The 17,827-nt window shown below is 39.3% G+C and overlaps 3 long non-coding RNA genes across 3 annotated transcripts in view; 1 reads left to right on the forward strand and 2 right to left on the reverse strand.

Moving 5' to 3' along the window:
- Positions 1-6,659, reverse strand: part of LOC111265766 (uncharacterized) — a 13,375-nt gene extending 6,716 nt beyond the window's left edge. Inside the window, exon 1 of the long non-coding RNA XR_002683649.2 lies at positions 6,280-6,659. This is a non-coding gene — a long non-coding RNA (uncharacterized LOC111265766). The remainder of the gene's footprint in view (positions 1-6,279) is intronic.
- A 3,263-nt stretch (positions 6,660-9,922) lies between these two features.
- On the reverse strand, positions 9,923-16,941 carry LOC111265760 (uncharacterized). The gene is made up of 2 exons (XR_015313173.1): positions 16,273-16,941; positions 9,923-13,380 (listed from the first exon to the last, which is right to left on the reverse strand). It is a non-coding gene; the product is annotated as an uncharacterized LOC111265760 (long non-coding RNA).
- A 247-nt stretch (positions 16,942-17,188) lies between these two features.
- The window catches only part of LOC111265771 (uncharacterized), a 3,122-nt gene continuing 2,483 nt past the window's right edge, over positions 17,189-17,827 (forward strand). The window contains exon 1 of the long non-coding RNA XR_002683651.2: positions 17,189-17,364. This is a non-coding gene — a long non-coding RNA (uncharacterized LOC111265771). The remainder of the gene's footprint in view (positions 17,365-17,827) is intronic.

Here is a 17,827-nt window from a genome sequence, read left to right on the forward strand (position 1 = left end):
GTGTGTGCGTGTGTGTGTGTGTGTGTGTGTGTGCGTGTGTGCGTGTGTGTGCATGTGTGCGTGTGTGTGTGTGTGTGTGTCTCTATGATCTTTGTGAAAGACCATGTGTATGGCTGATTGTAAATTTGTGCACTTGAATCTAATCTATGTCTTTTTGTTGCGTAACTACTATTTTGATTTCGTTCTAATGTATTTACACAGTTGAACGCCATGCCTACCTGTGTAGATGCTGAACAGAAAAAAGCGATTGAGTCGGTATTGTTATGAATAATGATGCGCTACAAGCATCACAACCACAATTCGCCAAAAGCGGTAATGGAACTGGAGAAAATAAACTTTGTTTTAATATATTTTTATGATAGACTTTTCAACAAAAATCAAATACTCAAGCAAAAGACAGAAGCTTCCCGAATGATTCATGTAGAGCTGTATTTATGTTAGACAATATCCCACCATGCTTGAGGAGGGGCTATAGTGCTTGCCAGCAGTTGGGGTATCTATACGCGGTACAGCGCCCTGTTTTCTTTCAGTGCGTCGTAAAACACGAAGAAATGAAATATGCCGCCCGAATTGGCATAACTTTATCTGAGACGCTGCTAATGCCGCTGCTTAATTTGAGCCCCGTTTGATGAGTTCCATGATATCCGGCTCAAGACTCCGACATTAATATTTGCTTCGGAGTCCTTGAACGTCTAAGTCGAAGCTTTAAATGAATCCCCGCAAGGGAAGAAGGTATTGGTATGACCGGCATCTACTGCATACCGACAGGCGTGTAGAGGCCGCTGGAGAACACTTAACGTGAAACGATCTACAATAAAACCAGATAGTTGCTGCCCGATGTCAAGAGGCTTCTATGGCAACAATAAAATAAATGGCAAAGCTCGACATCGTTCTATTTCCTTGCGAAGCCGCAAGGAAATAGAACGATCGTTCGTTTCTTCGTCGCAGATCGTTCGTCGTAGCTCAGAAATTTAATGTAGCTACACATATGTGACAGCAGATCAGAGTAAAGAGCATGCCAATTGTGTTTTCATGTTCCGACGTTCTCGCCTTTCTCCGAATTAAAAGTTTTCGTAGTTGAGCGCTATGGCAACGCAAACATGACTTAAACGCGTGTAACATGCATAGCCTATTCCGTCCATCAACTATTTGAGAGACGGCTTTCCATTTTGTAAAGAACCATTGGCCAATCATATATATATGGTTGATGGATATACTATATAACGAGAGCCGTGCAGTGATACGGCTATGCCCCGTAGACTTTTGGCCCAGTAACCAAATTAATTAGAGGATTTCGGATCAATTACTGTCCTGACTCTGCACAGAACCCTTTCAATTATTGTAACGCGAAAGTTTATTACGTCGTCCATGTACATTTAAATTGGCATGAAAGATGTTTGTTTTAGATGATAACAAAAGTACATTTAGTTCTATGAGTAATGCACATCTCGAATTGGCTCGTGTAGGCGTATCATTGTATTAACTGGTATAACATATATCGTAAAAAATATTATCTTTGCAACCCTTAACATCGAGTTTTCCTTTTTAATATTCAGTATTGACTCCCGAAAAAATCTGACTTATCGTACTCGGAAAAAGAATCGTTGATTAGTAAACAAAGTCAAGTTATGGTTTGAATAAAGTATGACATGTTTTTGGTCCTTGAAAGTAAAAAAATGGTCCAACAAGGATAGGTCTCTACGCGAGCTGCTAAAGAATTACTTCAGTATCTGTTCCTTATCGTTATGTAACTATTTTCGTATTCTTTTTTTTTTCAGTTTAGCTACGGCACGAAAAAGTAACCAGTTCAATGAGCTGTAATCTTATTAACAAGATCAGTGTTTACTGGTCAGTTATTTACCAGTTTACTGATCCCTCAGTTGCACTTGTTTGACTTGGACCGTGCCGATTTATGCCAACAGGAATCAGACTGTGGTAGTAAACCTTACGTCACATAGCAAGCTAGGATACGTTTGTTTTGATCGCTCCATTTGCAAACGTATTTCGACATATCGGAGCACTTATTTCTAAACTATCCGCAAATCGTTTCGGTGGCCTCCTTCCTCATCGAATCCTTATCTTCGCTGCATCTTGCCAATTGACCATTGAAAATGCCGCCTTCTGTAGGTGCCGCTGATCCCTCAAGTTGGTAGGACACACGATGTTATGTAACATAATGACAGAATACAGTATGTGTGAGCATCGCATGCAGAAGCGAAAAAAACGCAAAGGTGAACGCGTACCATGGACATAAACTAGGCTATGTGTCAAAGAGTTGGGCAGTTACTTATTTTTGTTTGCCTGATTTATGGTGAGCCAGAAAACTTTCTCATCAACTCTTTCCTGTTTTTTTTTTCAGGTTATCAATTTATAATTTACTTAACTTGAAAAAATCCAAATCGAATGCTACATGCAAAAAATATACAAATCATTTTTTCTTATCTTTAGACATTTTTTGCATTAGTTTAAGTTTTCAAAGGGCTACAGTCTTCAATTCCCGTATTTTTGTTTATAAATGTGTAAAACCAGTTTACTATATAGCTGTGTTTTATCTGTTTATTCATTGAGATTATTATTATTATTATGAAGCTCCTTATTGAGCCTTTTTGCAAAAAAATACGTTACTAGCCAGATCTATTGTTTTATGGTATTTACAGCAGCTTCTTTTACATGCACTTTCGTGCACATCTCCACACCTGGTCATACTTCTCCCCCCTACCCCATAGCCCCTTTTGCGAGGAGTGCCACTCTACTCCACGAACATTTTGGTCAGCAACATAGTATATTAACGTGCGCAGTATAAAAACGATCGTTCATATAGACAGTGAAATTCTAGCGCTAGTAGCTCCTGATTTCTGTAAAATCGGCATATACTCCAAAAGAAAAATAGGCCACATTAGTTTAGCCTCCGCGCCTAATACTTATTTTCAGGAGTCTTTTTTGCTCTTGCTTACTACGAGTAGGAGAGTAAGCGGCAAAGCACTAACTGCAAAAAGAACCCAACTGATATTAGTCCACACTCCATTGAACATTTGCTATGGATCGAACGCATGTCTCTGCCCGTGACTAAACTCTAATCACTGGCACCCCGAGGCGCATTGAAAATGCTTTTACCTAAAAGCTCTTTCTTTTTCGTATAGTAAATGTAGACTTTAAATAAGGTAATAGCCCGAAACGATAGCATATCTTTACGTCTACGATGAGCCGCCATCTTGAACAGTCTACCTTCATAGAAGTAATGTGTAGACCCGAGCAGTATACACAGAATGAAGCAAAGGTTCAAAAGATGCAAACGCTCTTGAAAGACTAATCGTTAGAGCTTATCTGAACGACCCATGCGGTTATTCGTATTCTGATGTCTAAAACGTCCGTGAATTTCTATATCAAAAGCCGGGATAAATCAAAAATGGCTTCTTAACTCTTCTGATGAATGTTCGAGCCTGTCAAGCTTAAGCCCTATTGGGCACCCCCCGATTTACTCCATGGAAGTTCTGTTTAGATGTTTCAGAGGACGTATGGCAATAACGTAAATCGTCTATCTCAGGCAGGGTTCGTCCCCCGATCACCGATTATCTTCGCTCGAAGTCGATTATGAGTTTGTTGTTCTGTTTTAGGAACAGCTAACTTTTTTCTAATACGAAAAAAGCGAATGAACCTGTATGCTACGACAAACTGCCAGACAAAGCATGTCCGGATTTGAATACCTCACCCTGTATATATAGCTAGCAGGTTAGCAGACTATCGAGTGATAAACAGAGTGGCGCTTGTAGTAGCACATTTGTGACAATAAGACGTTTCAGTTGTGGAACAACGCTTGTTCCTTATGAAAACCTCTCATCGAATTAGGATTGATTGCGGTGACACAGCGAAAGCATCGATCCCTCGTTGCTTGTACGCCAAATGAGGTTAAAATGATGTCACGGATCGAAAAAGGAGCCCAGTGTGTCGTCGCAATCAGTAACAATGTAGAAGCAAATCCAAAACCTTAGCACGAGGTCATGCCCAGCAATCTGGTCTACTGATAAGCACTTTGTGACTTATTTTAAAGGAAAAGTTGCATCTTTACCTCTACAAGGTAGACTCAACTATTCAAAGTTTGTCGTTTGTCCGCTGATGCTTGATGTACGTGCTAGCGACTTATTTAACCACGTTATTTTCTGTAATAAAGCTCGTTGTTAGCTCGATAGCTGCGTGAATAAGCAAAATTGTCACATTTAGGGAAGCCAATTGTCAGTGTTGAACAACATCTTCACTCACAAAAAATCATTGTCTGGTGCAGCTTGTCAAGCGGAGGTATTATTTGATCTTTTTTTCTTCGAAAACGATGATGGAGCAGTAGCAATATTCTATGGTAAGCTCTACCGTGACATGTCGCAGATCTTTTGGTGCTCCGAAATTAGATGGACATCGGATACAAACAAGTTCCAGTTACAACAAGGGCAACTTGCCAATCAGCGCGGGAAATAGCCACTTCGCTTGGAGTTTCGTTTAGTGTTTTTAGCACGGCTGACCTTGATACGTGACGGCGACATCGAGTCGCTGCCCAAAACCTGATTTGTCAATGACCAATGATTTGAAATTAATTCTTCTAGGACTATGTGAACGACTGGGTCCGTAAAAGAATGACGAAAACAAGCCACGGCCTGAAACACAATATATGTAAAGTGACTGAGGAAATTTATGCTGCGAGTTGTGATTTAAAAATGGGCGAGTTATGCGAGCGGTTCTTGAAACTATATTTGTTTTCCTACAATACAAATTAAATTCCCCAGGTTGGGCTTATATGAGAACAATAACTCGTGCCGAAATTATCGCAAGCCTCGTTTTTCATTCTGGGAGCATTGAAACTGCCCAGCACCAGTCAGAACGTCATTAGCAATAAGCTAATGCTTTTTGCACTTTTACGGTAAACTCACCAGTCATAATAATATTACTATGGTTAGCTTTATTGAGAACCCTGTTGTTAGAGAGCATTTCACAGTAGGAAACATGTCTTGTTCGCAATACACATGTGTGTGTAGGTGTCCATTTTACAGATGTAGTTTTACAATACGATCACATAGAACCAAGTAGAATGAGATAAGAAAATAGTATCTACTCGGAATTATGTATGTTAGATAATTATTGGTAAAGCAAGTGTCATTATTAATGTGTACGGGTCACAGTGGAAGGGTTTTAGACTCATACCGAAGATAAAATTACCGATGTCAAATATAAGGTTTTGATAACTTTCAAATTATTATATTATATATAAATACTTGCTCGAAATGATCGGGAGAAACTAGCTTGTGGCATGGCTTAGTGGTTAAGACAACAATGGTGATCATCGTACCTCAACAGTAGCACACTGAAAAATTACGTTATTACATTGAAGTAATACAAAGGCGTAGACAATGCTGACGGCAGTCATGCTGTTAAACGTAGTTGCACCAGCTCCCTTTGACGACCGGAAGGAAAAAAGGGTTACTTTGTGCACTGTAAATGCTCAATCCTAGGTATGGGAACTTCCCCCGTGACGGTGTAGTGGTAACGTGTTCACCTACTGAACTTAGAAACACGTGAAAAGTCTACGTTCGAAAACTAGCATAGACATAGTGCGTTTTATGCTGGGAGCCAGTTGTCTAACGCAATGTCGACGTAAAACTTGCAGCATTTATTATAGATATCGAAACACGCATCGAGAGTTTTTGAGTACTACCCCCCCCCCCCCTTAGCCCGGCATAGACTCTCAGGATTCTCAATATTTCTTGAGAAAAACTAATTGCACAAAAAAAATTAGAGCAATATGCCTCCTTTTTCAGAACTGTACCGTGTCGTCATAAACACATAAAAAAATTCAGCGAGTGATCGCCCAAACAGACCCATTTCAAAAACAAACCACAGGCACCACCAACTCTTTTAATCGAACGCTCGAATTGTGCACCAAAATCCAATAGAATAGAGAATACCTCTCTATCACTTTGACATAGACACCTATAAGAGATTCGGGTAAGAAAAGGGTCTTGTCAATAACGGGCTCTTTAGTGGCACGGAAACTAGCAATATTCATAAATAGGATAAAGAAGAACGATACTAAAAACTTAGATAGATAATAACTTTTTTAGATCAATATTGTATAGCATTTACTACAACTATACTCTAGTTGGCGTGCACAGGGTGGCCGTCAAGCGGGTTTAATTTTGTCTTATCTAAAAGGTGTCCATGAATAGAGAGGATCTTGTTTAAATTTACTGTGACTTGTACCTACTTGCTGAAAATAAGTTAGTTCGCGCAACTTACTGACTTTGGCCGACAACGTCCTTTAAAAAGCAACATCTTTCTTGACTGTGGAAGTTACATTGCTTAACCTCATTACATCGGTATCTCTATACAACTCTAGTGAGGGCTTGTCACAATGTAAATATAGTGCCCAAAGTGAACCAGCCCACTCTTGTAAATTCACTCAGATTCTTCTCTTTCCCGTTATGGGGTAACTGCAATGTACTCGCCTGGTAAACTTAGGCATACATTAATAACTTAAGCTTGAAATACCTTACATAACGTTCGTTTTGAATTTAACGTTAAAGTAATTTTGATTCTAAAACAAAGCTAAAGCCGAAACACGATGTACGTGGCACGTTTAATGCTATTTTCACGTGAAACAGCCCGATGCTCTATTTTTCAATGCTGCCACAGCGAAATATGCGGCAGTGCATCAGTTTTTACAAGGCAAAATGCCAAGCTTCTGCTATATGAAGCAAATGAAGGTTACATCCACAAGGTTCAGTCGCGTACACGTTTGATGGGCGCTAGATGTAAATGAACAGTAAACAATGCAGTGAGAAAACGTTGACGAATCCTCGTCTCCGTCATCGTTATAGTTGGTGTCGTCATTCTACCGCTGCCAATGCAGTCGCCGTCGCTCCTTCGTCCAAGCTCTACTTAATGGAACCCGAAGGTTTTAAATGAAAATTAATGATACCAGCTACCAGGAGCATTACCGAGATTTTTCAAAATCACCCACAGATTAACCGTTTCTACGATCTCTTCCTGCTCTCAGCTTCGTTTTAACTTAATTTGAATTAACGAGCCTTTTGTTATGAATAATTCATGTAGAGTATCCACAGCTATTTATTTTTTAGATTTTTGTGTTCGCCGTTGTAATCAGAGTCCGCCATCTCTCCAAATGACAGTTACGAGCATACCTACGCCATCACGTATTCCGCGACAAGGATAAGAGAAGAAAAAAACATATAGGGCAAAAGCTACGGGCGTACCTTTTAATGATCTTTATCGGTGTACAATATGGCCACATTGGCCCTTCCGTGATGGTACAGTTTTCCTTATGCTAGTGTCGTCTCAAAAACACATAAGAGAGATGAGGCCGTCGGCACTCGCTTTCGTTCGCTTTCGAAAGGATTTGTTCTTTGTTACATCATTTTCTTGTCTCTTTCTACACTGTGGCTTACTTTCTTACGCCAACGTCCCAATTCCTTTTCCTCTGCTGAAGAATGACGGTTTCCCTTTTCGAGCATACGATTCTTCATTTCTTTACTGTGACATTCGCTTGTGGTCTAAATATCTGTGGTATACTAGACTTTTTGAACCTTTTTAGTCCACCACCTCGTGTAGATCCTGTCTGGGACGAAAAGTACCCTACGAGTATTAGGCACCCGTTAGCTGGATCTCGTATCACTGAAAGATTCTCACTCATTTCCCCTGAAAAAAATCCCTTGTTTCTTCGTTCTCAGTGACTTTTGTACTTCAAAGACATTTTCCATTTTCCTCCTCTTTTTAGGTACGGATTTTGTTGTCGTATTGTGATCAACTTTTTAATCGAATATTTGATGGTATTTCATAAGTCATGTATAGGGCACCTACAGTAGGTTTTTCAACAAAAAGCGGGAAACGGCTTATACACATAAACTGCTGCGTAATTCCCGGCCGTTAAATTATTCGATTTTATCATAAGCAGTGAGGAATTTTATGCTAACCACCGAGCAGTAAGAGTGGGAAACATGCCTTCCCAAGGGCCTACGTTTAATAAAGTTTTTCTATCTTCTGCCTTTATTTTATCGCCAAATGAAACATACCTTTTATTGCACGCGTTATGCCGTAAAACTCTACACTAGCTTATCTGTTGATGCTCCCGTCAGATAAAAACGTATAGTTATGTTACTTTAATGTTTACTAACGAAACTAGTTCGTTAGGTTGTTATAAGTGCTAGATGAACAGAAGCAACCTAAAATCAAAATCTTTCAGCTAAAATAAGGCTTGTATTAAAACCGCATCGTCTGTTATCACCTTGTTTTGACCCCACTTTTTTTCAAAACCGCTTGCTTTTCTTCGGTTCTTAAAGCACGAAGGTTGAATCGCCCGAAGCTTTACAGATGTGGTGTACCTCAAATAAACATTGACGTGCCGCATCCATCTTATTGATGTTTGATGAAACCCGATTCAATACACGTATCGATAGACGGGAAAAAATAGGCTCGACTGGCACTGTCCTCGAGACGTAATGATTTGTGATCGCAGTGAAATTACGTACTCTAGTAGTAAGCGCATTTATCTGAGCAAAGGTTGTCTACGGACTACCTGTCTAATACTTTATTAGTATCCTTTAGCATTAATATCTTTTTCTATTTATGCTATAATAGATGAACACACTACCATCTTCTGACTAATAAACACCTAAGATAGCTTTTCAAAGGTAAGAAACTTTTGTAAACGTCACTTACCAATATCTTTTTTTTTACCTATATCCCTAACAAAACGTCTTTCATCGCCAACTATTTTTTATTGCTCAAACACTGTAACAAATGATTTTCATTTATCAATAGCCAAGCGGTCATACATGATTTCACCGTGTTATTTCAGATCTTTAAGTATTAAGTTCGAATAAAAAAAAGTCCGCTACACTCTACAGCATAGACACTTTGATTTGAAGAATAAGAACATACAAAGCGGCCTGACATAACTTGAAATTCGTACGTAATTACGGCTGGTGCTCATACATGAACAGGCAGGGCGCAAAACGAGCAAGCATTAAAAAATCTGCCTTAACTAACTTGAAATCCTATCGCGGGAGGCACTTGTGTAGACTAACGTCAGCCCAGTTTAGGCCGGGCCATAATCTTATCATCTTTTTATTTGTCTGCGGCAGCTCTCAGAACATTTTTTCGTAAAGGGTAGTGTTGATTTGGAAGGTCTATTATCACTGTTGTAAATTAATCCAAGCCCTGTAAAAACTTCTTAATTAGATATTGATGTTTATTTTAAGCTGATAGGTCGCATGTTCGCAAACAATAATACACAATACGCAGACGGAATAATCCAGCACAAAGGAAACTGGACAGTGGAAGCCTTTCTACATCTGAGTGCTCTAATAACAGAGCCACACTTAATTAAAGGCCACGTACAACTATTATCAGAACAGATTCAATAATGATCTGGAAGTTTCTTTTGCATCACTTTGTTTGTGTCATCTACGCTGTAAGGCGCCTTCCACAAATACCGTCAACGTTAGCTAGAAGCTTTGCCGGGGAAATTCAAAAAATCAAATAAGGAACTAACGAGTCCAGAGACAACGCCTACACTATGAAAACGTGGTTTTATTTTCTACTGTAAAGACTATATATATATATATATATATATATATATATATTTAATTTAACTCAATTTTTTCACTAAGTAGACTCTTGGCCCTCAGTCAAGAATTCTCACTTTTTATCCATTTCAGATAGTATATATGTAAATTGATTAATAAATATTGTAAACTTGGCTTATATATGTACCTGGTACGATAAATCGAAATAAAAAACGAACCTATACACGAAACGTGAATTAAATATCTCTCCTCGACTTCATCATTTTACGAAATTTCTTAAATATAGATCCTAAATCAGATAGGAATATGTATTCACAAGTGATTTTTACTTTAAGGACAAAATGGAAACACAAAAAGAGTTTTTATTCTACATAGCGTGATTGTGTGCTCATGTGCGTATGTAGAATCTTCATAAATTTTAAATCGTTGAGGCGAGCACAGAAGCCATGGCTTCGCGATTTCTCGCCAGACACCAGACTCAGCACCTACATAAATTCCACTAGCCTTTCTTCTATATCAGATCGTTTCACAGCTATAATCGAATCTGAACTTGACTATTAGGTCAAAAATTGTCCTATTTCTTTGCACAATGAAACCCCGCAGCCATGTTTGGTTTTAACTACCTAAGTACGCACAAGGTACCACTGGGAGGCTTCATTCGTAAGGAATTCTTATATGTACAGCTGTTTGGCAGTGCGAGCAGGTGACCGGCTAACTGACCGGCAACGGCCTGTATTGGTGGTATCCTTCTTGCTTTGCAAAATGTACAAGATTGGCCTTTTTATACCGTGTTAAGTGCTATCCTTACGCTCTTCAATGTATTACTGCGTCTTTTATAGATAATAGATACCCGTTTCCAACATAGACATTTCGAAGATAACCATTATCGTGACGTGTAATTCCGTTAACAAACTTTATACAGCCGTTAGCCCTTCGTAGTTTCAGAATTAAATTCAGCGTTGTCAATGCAATGTAACCGTATTTTTTTAGTTACTGCCTACTAACAGAAAGTTAGCCGGTCGAACAGATAACAAGCCGATAGGTTGTTAAGATTCAATACTGTTCGCAATACGCTGTTATTATGTAAAATTGTACCACAATGACGATTTTTTATTCAGGCGTTCATAAATCACCCGCTTCCAGCCATAGGTATATACTCATCTGTCATTTGAAATATCTAAGATTTAAAAAAATAATGCCATTATTTAACAAACTTGTAACCTTGACAACTGAAATTTCGTCCTACAGTGAGAAATCTACTTTTGATCATTGAGTGAGCAACGTTACTGCCTTAAACAGCATGAATCTTGTGTATAATCAGGCAAGATGTTACTCAGAAGCCGACAAAATGATAAACAGTTACTTTTCTGCCTTGTCATACATTATAGCTATTTTTTTTTAATCATTATTATTCTTTTGGCCAACAGATTTTACAAGATAATACAATTTATGTAATTATTGTAGTCAGGCGCTTTGCTAATAACCAGAATTCGTTCAGCGTTCTCTTAAATATTGTAGATATTTCTTGTGAACACATTTTAAGCTTAAAGCATATTTTATGCGGGACGTGGAAGCAAAATAATGCTAAAGGCAATAAAAAACAGAAATCAATCTTTTATTTCAATATACATATTTAATCATCCAAGCGTCTAGTAACATTTCCGGCAAGGTTCTGAAGTACGTAACTGGTTCTGAAGTCGCACATTTGGAGCTATGATTCTGCTTTTTGATAACTAACCAAATACCGCTTGTTTTACCTACGGAAACAATTCGGTTCCATGCGAAGAAATATAGCATTACTAGAATGCTTGGTCTGCATATGGGAGTTATACACAGTAGGAATAGAGCCAGTGTTCCACTTTAGGGATTTTTACTTACCAAAGGATTGACAAGCAAGACAATTCAGCCTTCTACGAACAGCGACGATAGAAAGTCGTATGTACGTTAGCTACAAATAAGTTAAATAATTATTCAAGTTAAAAAATTAGAGAGTCCGATTTAACAGGTTTGTCAATTGTAGGCCCAAAGCCTATCGATGTACTTATTGCTTTAACCTAATGGTTTCACCTTGACAGAACGCTAACATGATCGAGGCGAAACGATTACGTTAAATCGCTGGCTTGCGACTATTCATTCATTCCTTACTGAAAGCTTTTCGAAATGCGATCACTGGGCTGTTCAGCTTACCCTACTTTTTTGGTATACTGACAAGTCACTCATAGAATAACAACCAAGCATAAATACCCCGGTTGATCTTTTATGCACCTGAAATAAGGGTGACCGATCAATTAGTTTCATGAAACCTTTCATTCGTTCATCGTTTCGCCAATGTCGAATTCCACATATAGCAGTTAGTTGAGACCTTCGCCAAGCTCGCCTTCCGTACCAGATATATGTGCCCAGATAAAGCAGCGCCTCCTCAAATATCGGGGAGATAGTCTGTACGCATAAAGGCAATTCCTGAAAGTCTGGCAGTCGATTCGGGAACGGAGCGTCGGGCTCGCGAAAGTGAAGAGGCCTAGGCCGAACAGATAGTGCAGAGAAAGCCCTTAGATCAGTACACGATCAGTAAATGCACAGATTTTCAGGGCCTATAGAAGTTCTCACGTGCGCCATGTCTCTCGCGGTCACGCGCCAAAGTCAAATTTATCTGAAGTCGGTTTTTTTATGTACCAAAACGGCTGTAATACATGTAGAATGTTGTTAAATAGTAACACAGTAAGTTGATTACGTATAACTAAGTTGAGCTAAAGGTAAATACCTACGATACTGCATATTCACAGACCCACCGTCTGAACTTAGGTGACATAACTTCTCGAAGTTTTAGTTCAATGTTATGTGGTCCAGCTATATTCAACGATATAGTTTCTTCTTTTAAAGCATTTTAGATCGACGATGTATCGCTTTATCACTTGGTAGATGACACATTAGTCCGGTTTCCTTTAAACTTCACCGAGCTATTGTCTTTGTCATGCCTTTAGGTTCAAGTACATCTAATATCTGGCCTAATTGGGACAAAAGCACCGCCGCTTTCTTAGAGACACATTTCGGACTGCTCGCTTCTCGAAATGAAGACCGACCACTAGCAAGTTACTGGGTACGTCAAATAGTATTTTGGTTCTTTCTTCACATAACGCTGCGTTTAGTATACATACAAGCCGTAGCAATTCCCTGAGCAGCCTACGTGTTTTAAGCATCTCAGACAGAATTAATTGGTGTCTAATATATCTCGTCATATAGCCATAATTGTGTCTGAACGTTGTTTCCTTGTACATCAGGGTCAGCTCTACTACGAAGCAGATAACCTTAAATAGAAACATCCAATATTGTTAGAAATGCGAACGCGTACATCTTTCTATTAAATATGTTTAGTTGATATTACGTTTTGTCCATATTATCATACGGGCATAAACACTTTATTGGATGCTAACAGACAAGACAGATGTAGGTTATGGAGTCGAGGGTTATTGTCTACTGGACGCTCGCAGATCTGAAAAGGGGGAATAATTAAGGTCACCGTGAAGACTATTAAGCCACTTGATAAGAACGGCTCTAGCAGGTAAGTGGTTTTCTGATAACACATCCTTTCACCTGCCATAGGAACTGAACCATAGAACCCAACTAGACGAGCTGCTACCTTGACGTACAGGTTTATAGGGCCTTCGTTTTGACTGACGAAGGTCCATATTCGCGACCAACCACAACCGTTCAGAGTGACTTACACCGGCAACTGGCTAGCGTCCATTAGGTTCCGCATTGAGGAGTTAACGTCTCGTGAAATATAACTGCGTTCCTATAGAAATTCAATCGTAGAAGTTAGTTTATGGATAATCGCATTGAGATTATCTATTATATTAACTAATAGTTATCTGGCGATATCTCATGCATGCAGAAAGGATGCTTGGACTGATTTATATATTTTGAATAATTTACTGAAATCGGTAATGCCTTATAGAGCGGCTGTATTTATGGCTGCAGGCTAATGCGAGTCACACTTAGTGGCCCGTCCCGTAGACCCACGAAATGCGCGCAACTACGCCCAGGTAACGATAAGCGATTTTAACTGAATTTTCTATCGCTATTTCGATAGAAAACATTTATTTACACTCGCTAATCCACACACGTGGTCATGTGTAGCCCATGAAGATACACCATGCTGGCTTCTAGCTTTGTCATGCTAGAAGCCAAAATAAGATGAACATTTGGTGCCACATTCACATTCAGTATGTGTTTATGTACTTGTTTGAATTTCGTGCACGTACGGAACGTCTCTCTTCTCTTTTCCGGAAAAAAATTGGCTATTCGTTTTGTATAGTCGTTCCGTCGACTTTAGTTTTCGTATTGTTTTTTTTTTTCTGCTTGAACGACAATCTCGTTTCCCTTTCAACTGCCATTCGTTACGAACTTGATTCATTCGTCTTCCTAAGTAAACTTCGTGCTCAACCATCACTGGTTTGCCGTACGTCGTTGACAGGATCAGCTAACAGAAACCTAGAAAATGTGATAAGTTGATGCTGTGAGGTGTCATCCTTATATTTAAAGATAAAAATTTTCCAGCTACATATATAGCCCAGGTCAACAATTGAAACTATTGTTCACAGCCCAGTGTCTGAAAGGCATTGCTATATATTACATAAAATAGATCTACTCTAGTTTTCTGTACACATAACAGGAATAGCGTGACGATATCCTAAGCAGATCATGTTTATGACAATATTTCCCGTAGCTACTGTGCCGGTGTAAAGAAAGCATTATCAAGAACCTCATCAGGTAGTTTCCGATAGGGTTTCATGTCTGCTGCTACCTAAGATTGTCTCTTTTGATCGGTTTTCTTCAGCGTGAAATATAGCAGCAGGAAATACTCACTTGAATTCTATTTTAATCTCGTTTACTGTTACTTTTTGCAACTACTCTATCAAAGATTGCTAGTTGAAATCGCCTCATATTCAGCTGAAAATATCGGCTAAGGCAAAATTGCCTCCAATATGCGCTTTTTCCAAAAGAAAAATTATTGAATACGTTTCGGGAGTTTACTATGTCGCATTAAACATGTAGTTCGTTCCCAGACATGACCGTCGGCATTTTCTAGCTTACTGTGATTCGTTTGAATTTTTGTTTTTACAAGACAAAAAAGGTTTATCTGAATTACGAAAAAGGAAAGAGCTAGGCGCATCGTCAATCTCGTAATCACTCCCATAATGGTACGCACACTATACATTTACTATAAGCCCACCATATAGCCGTATCGCTTCCTAATCTCGTTCGTGTTCCATAGGAATAGAGTAATATGTTTACATGCCGCCTATAATTTATATATTTTTTTTTTTATAAACGTAACTGGCACAGCTTCACCAATTGCATAACTGCATAGGCAACATCGCTCTTATCGTTGGCAGTGTAGCAGTCAAGGTTGTCATTCACCTATTTCTGCTTTCTCATCGGGTTTTGCTCTACATCATCTAACCGTTCCCGTTTTTAACTCTGCTTTGTTGCAGCCGACGAAAAAGAAAGGACACAGCTAAGATTTAAGAGGACAAAGTCATGTCGAACTGAATATCCTCTCTGTCTGTCACAATATCTTGTTTTGATTCATAATAGAATCATCCTCATGTTACGTTCCTCTTTAGAATCGCCAGGGACTAAAAGGGTTTCCTCGCAGAAGCCCGGAGGGGATTGGTTTTCCGTAAATATTCGTGTTTGTTCAGTTGTTCGTTCATCAAATCCACTGATGATCCTTTTTCGTTATTTCTTTGATATTTTTTCATTTCATCATCATCTTTGTACATACACAAGAGAATCTTGAAAGGAGTAAAAAAAAAAAAAAAAAAAAAAAAAGTTCTGAATATGGATATTAGATCGTGTGCCTGCGTCTGAAACACTGATGCAGTTGTACGGGACTCAATGTGCTATATATGGGTGTGCGTGTTTACAAAAATAATAGCGTATAGGGAACATTTTCAGTTGAGTGTCTTCTTCGTTCCTGTAAACAATTGAAAGTTTGTCATCCGCCATTAACTAGAAAAAAAAATAAAATGCTATTCTTATCCTTCTAGTCACGAAGTACGCGTAAGACACTTTTTGCTTTTAAAAGGGCACCAATATATTTTGACTCTTTTTTGCTTGGACTAATAAAACCCGTTAAGAATTTGATTGAGAAAAAATACAATAAAATATAGAAAAATCAGTGTCGTAATCGGAAAAAGGTGCATCCGTTAAATCAGCCGTAATAGTTTCAGCTCGTCTTTCAGTCCTCTCAAGTTATTTAACGCTGTGTCTCTAACCGGTTTTCGGCTATCCATTTTAAGAGACTGTGCCACTTATAACTGTTTTTCTTTTTTACTACCATACTGCATGAACATAATCTGCAAATTATTGCGTGTTGACTCATAGTTTTCCAAGTTAGAGTATAGTGGTGGCTTTCGTCATCTGTCTCAGATCGCTGTATTGCCTAGAGAAGTTTAAGATTCATCATCCTATTTTTAGTAACGTAGAGGGATTTATGTGAACGGTGTCCGTCGCCGTAAAGGCGCCCAATACCGTCCAACATTGGTTGAGTCAACTTCCGTGCTAAAAAGCCAGGCATTAGCAGTAGCAAGGGTAACGAAAAAACCCCACACGCTAAGCCAGCTTAGCAGACGCGGGACCATCTGAAGACAGATCAGACAGACTAAGTTAATCAACTCACCTGGGTACAACAATATACAGGCTCCAGCCTCCACACAGACAAGTGGACAAAGTAGAAAGAATTTGATTTCTGACAAGAAGGTCAGACATCTCCACCTCGCTCCGAGACGTTGCGTCGCTGCTGTTTTCGCTACCGCTTTAGGGAATAGCTGATTTGATGATGCAACTGCTCAAATTCCTAGTCACATCGACACACGAAGTATCCAGTCTTGGTTTTTGTTCTGGCTCTCCGTTCGTTCTGGCTATCGTTAAAGCTAAACGTTTCCGTTACTATAGCACCGTCTTTTCCCTTGCATGAGAGGTAAGTGTGGAATCGATTCTTTGCAGGACCATCCCTTGTACGAATCCATTGAAACATGCAAGTCGGTATCTACCGGTTTGACCTTTTTGTGTCGTCAGTTGATATTTCCGTTCTTGTGACTCCAACCATTTCGATTAGAAGAATGGACGAGGTAGCGACAGCGAGAATGAATGCAGTACTTGACTAAGGCTGACAGAGAGAGGAAAACCGTCTCGGCTGGTCGATTGCAGGTTGTCCGATGGAAAGTCACGCTGAGGCACGTTGTTTCCGTGGTAGACAGACAAATACAGAAAGAAGGTGTACAGCGGAACGAGAGACTCGCTAAGGGCCATGAGAAGATCTAACAGTGACATTCGAGATAACAGCTAAGTACAGGTATAAGTAGGGACAGCCGTCTCTAGGGTTGGGATAGCAAGAAACGAAAATGGTTTGAATAGATAGAATATAGCGCTGTTACGGGTATCTTGCTCACTTATTTTGTCATCAACTAAATTTCACTGCGTATTCGGTGACAATATCCAGCATTTTCTATGTCGCTCCTCACCCGATCCTCTCAGCTTAGATCAGCTTTCTCTTCGTATGTCCGCATACTAAGTCGATTCAGTAAGTATTGAGATATGCCGCAGGACAAATGGTGAACGGATAGACAGCACTGTATATAAAAAAGCAAATGAAATTTCAAGTATCATCTTTATTCACGCTCATGATTATAATATCAGTGTTGTTCATGTACCTTCGTGTCGCTACGACAAAGTGTAAGACGTTTCCATCAAGGGCCTGCACAAAAAACAGGTATAATAGATATCGTGTGGAGGAATAGGTGAGGTACCGGATTGCCATCACTGCATGGCCGCCAGCACCGTGTGGCAGCAGTTAGCCTAGCATATCTGTAATGATATATTTTATTAGAGGCTAATGCTTTACACTGACGGAAAAAGGAAGTATGAAGATTTTCCCAAATTCAAAAATATCCATATATTATGTATTAGATTATAGTTGCTCGAACCTACGAAAGATAATGTTCATTGGATTGCTTGCTTAAAGCTTTTTATCTGACATTCGTTTCGCTTCATAAAATGCATCTCATTAGTGTGTTGGGCTTAAGAGTAGAGGGTTAGATAGCTTAAGCATAGGAATTGGATGAGTTGCCTTTGTTTGAAGCCTCCGGTTGGGCTTAAGAGTAGAGGGTTAGATAGCTTAAGCATAGGAACTGGATGAGTTGCCTTTGGTTGAAGCCTCCGGTTGGGCTTAAGAG

This window comes from Varroa jacobsoni, unplaced genomic scaffold (assembly GCF_002532875.2).
Source record: "Varroa jacobsoni isolate VJ856 unplaced genomic scaffold, vjacob_1.0 scaffold_108, whole genome shotgun sequence".
Classification (NCBI taxonomy): domain Eukaryota; kingdom Metazoa; phylum Arthropoda; class Arachnida; order Mesostigmata; family Varroidae; genus Varroa; species Varroa jacobsoni.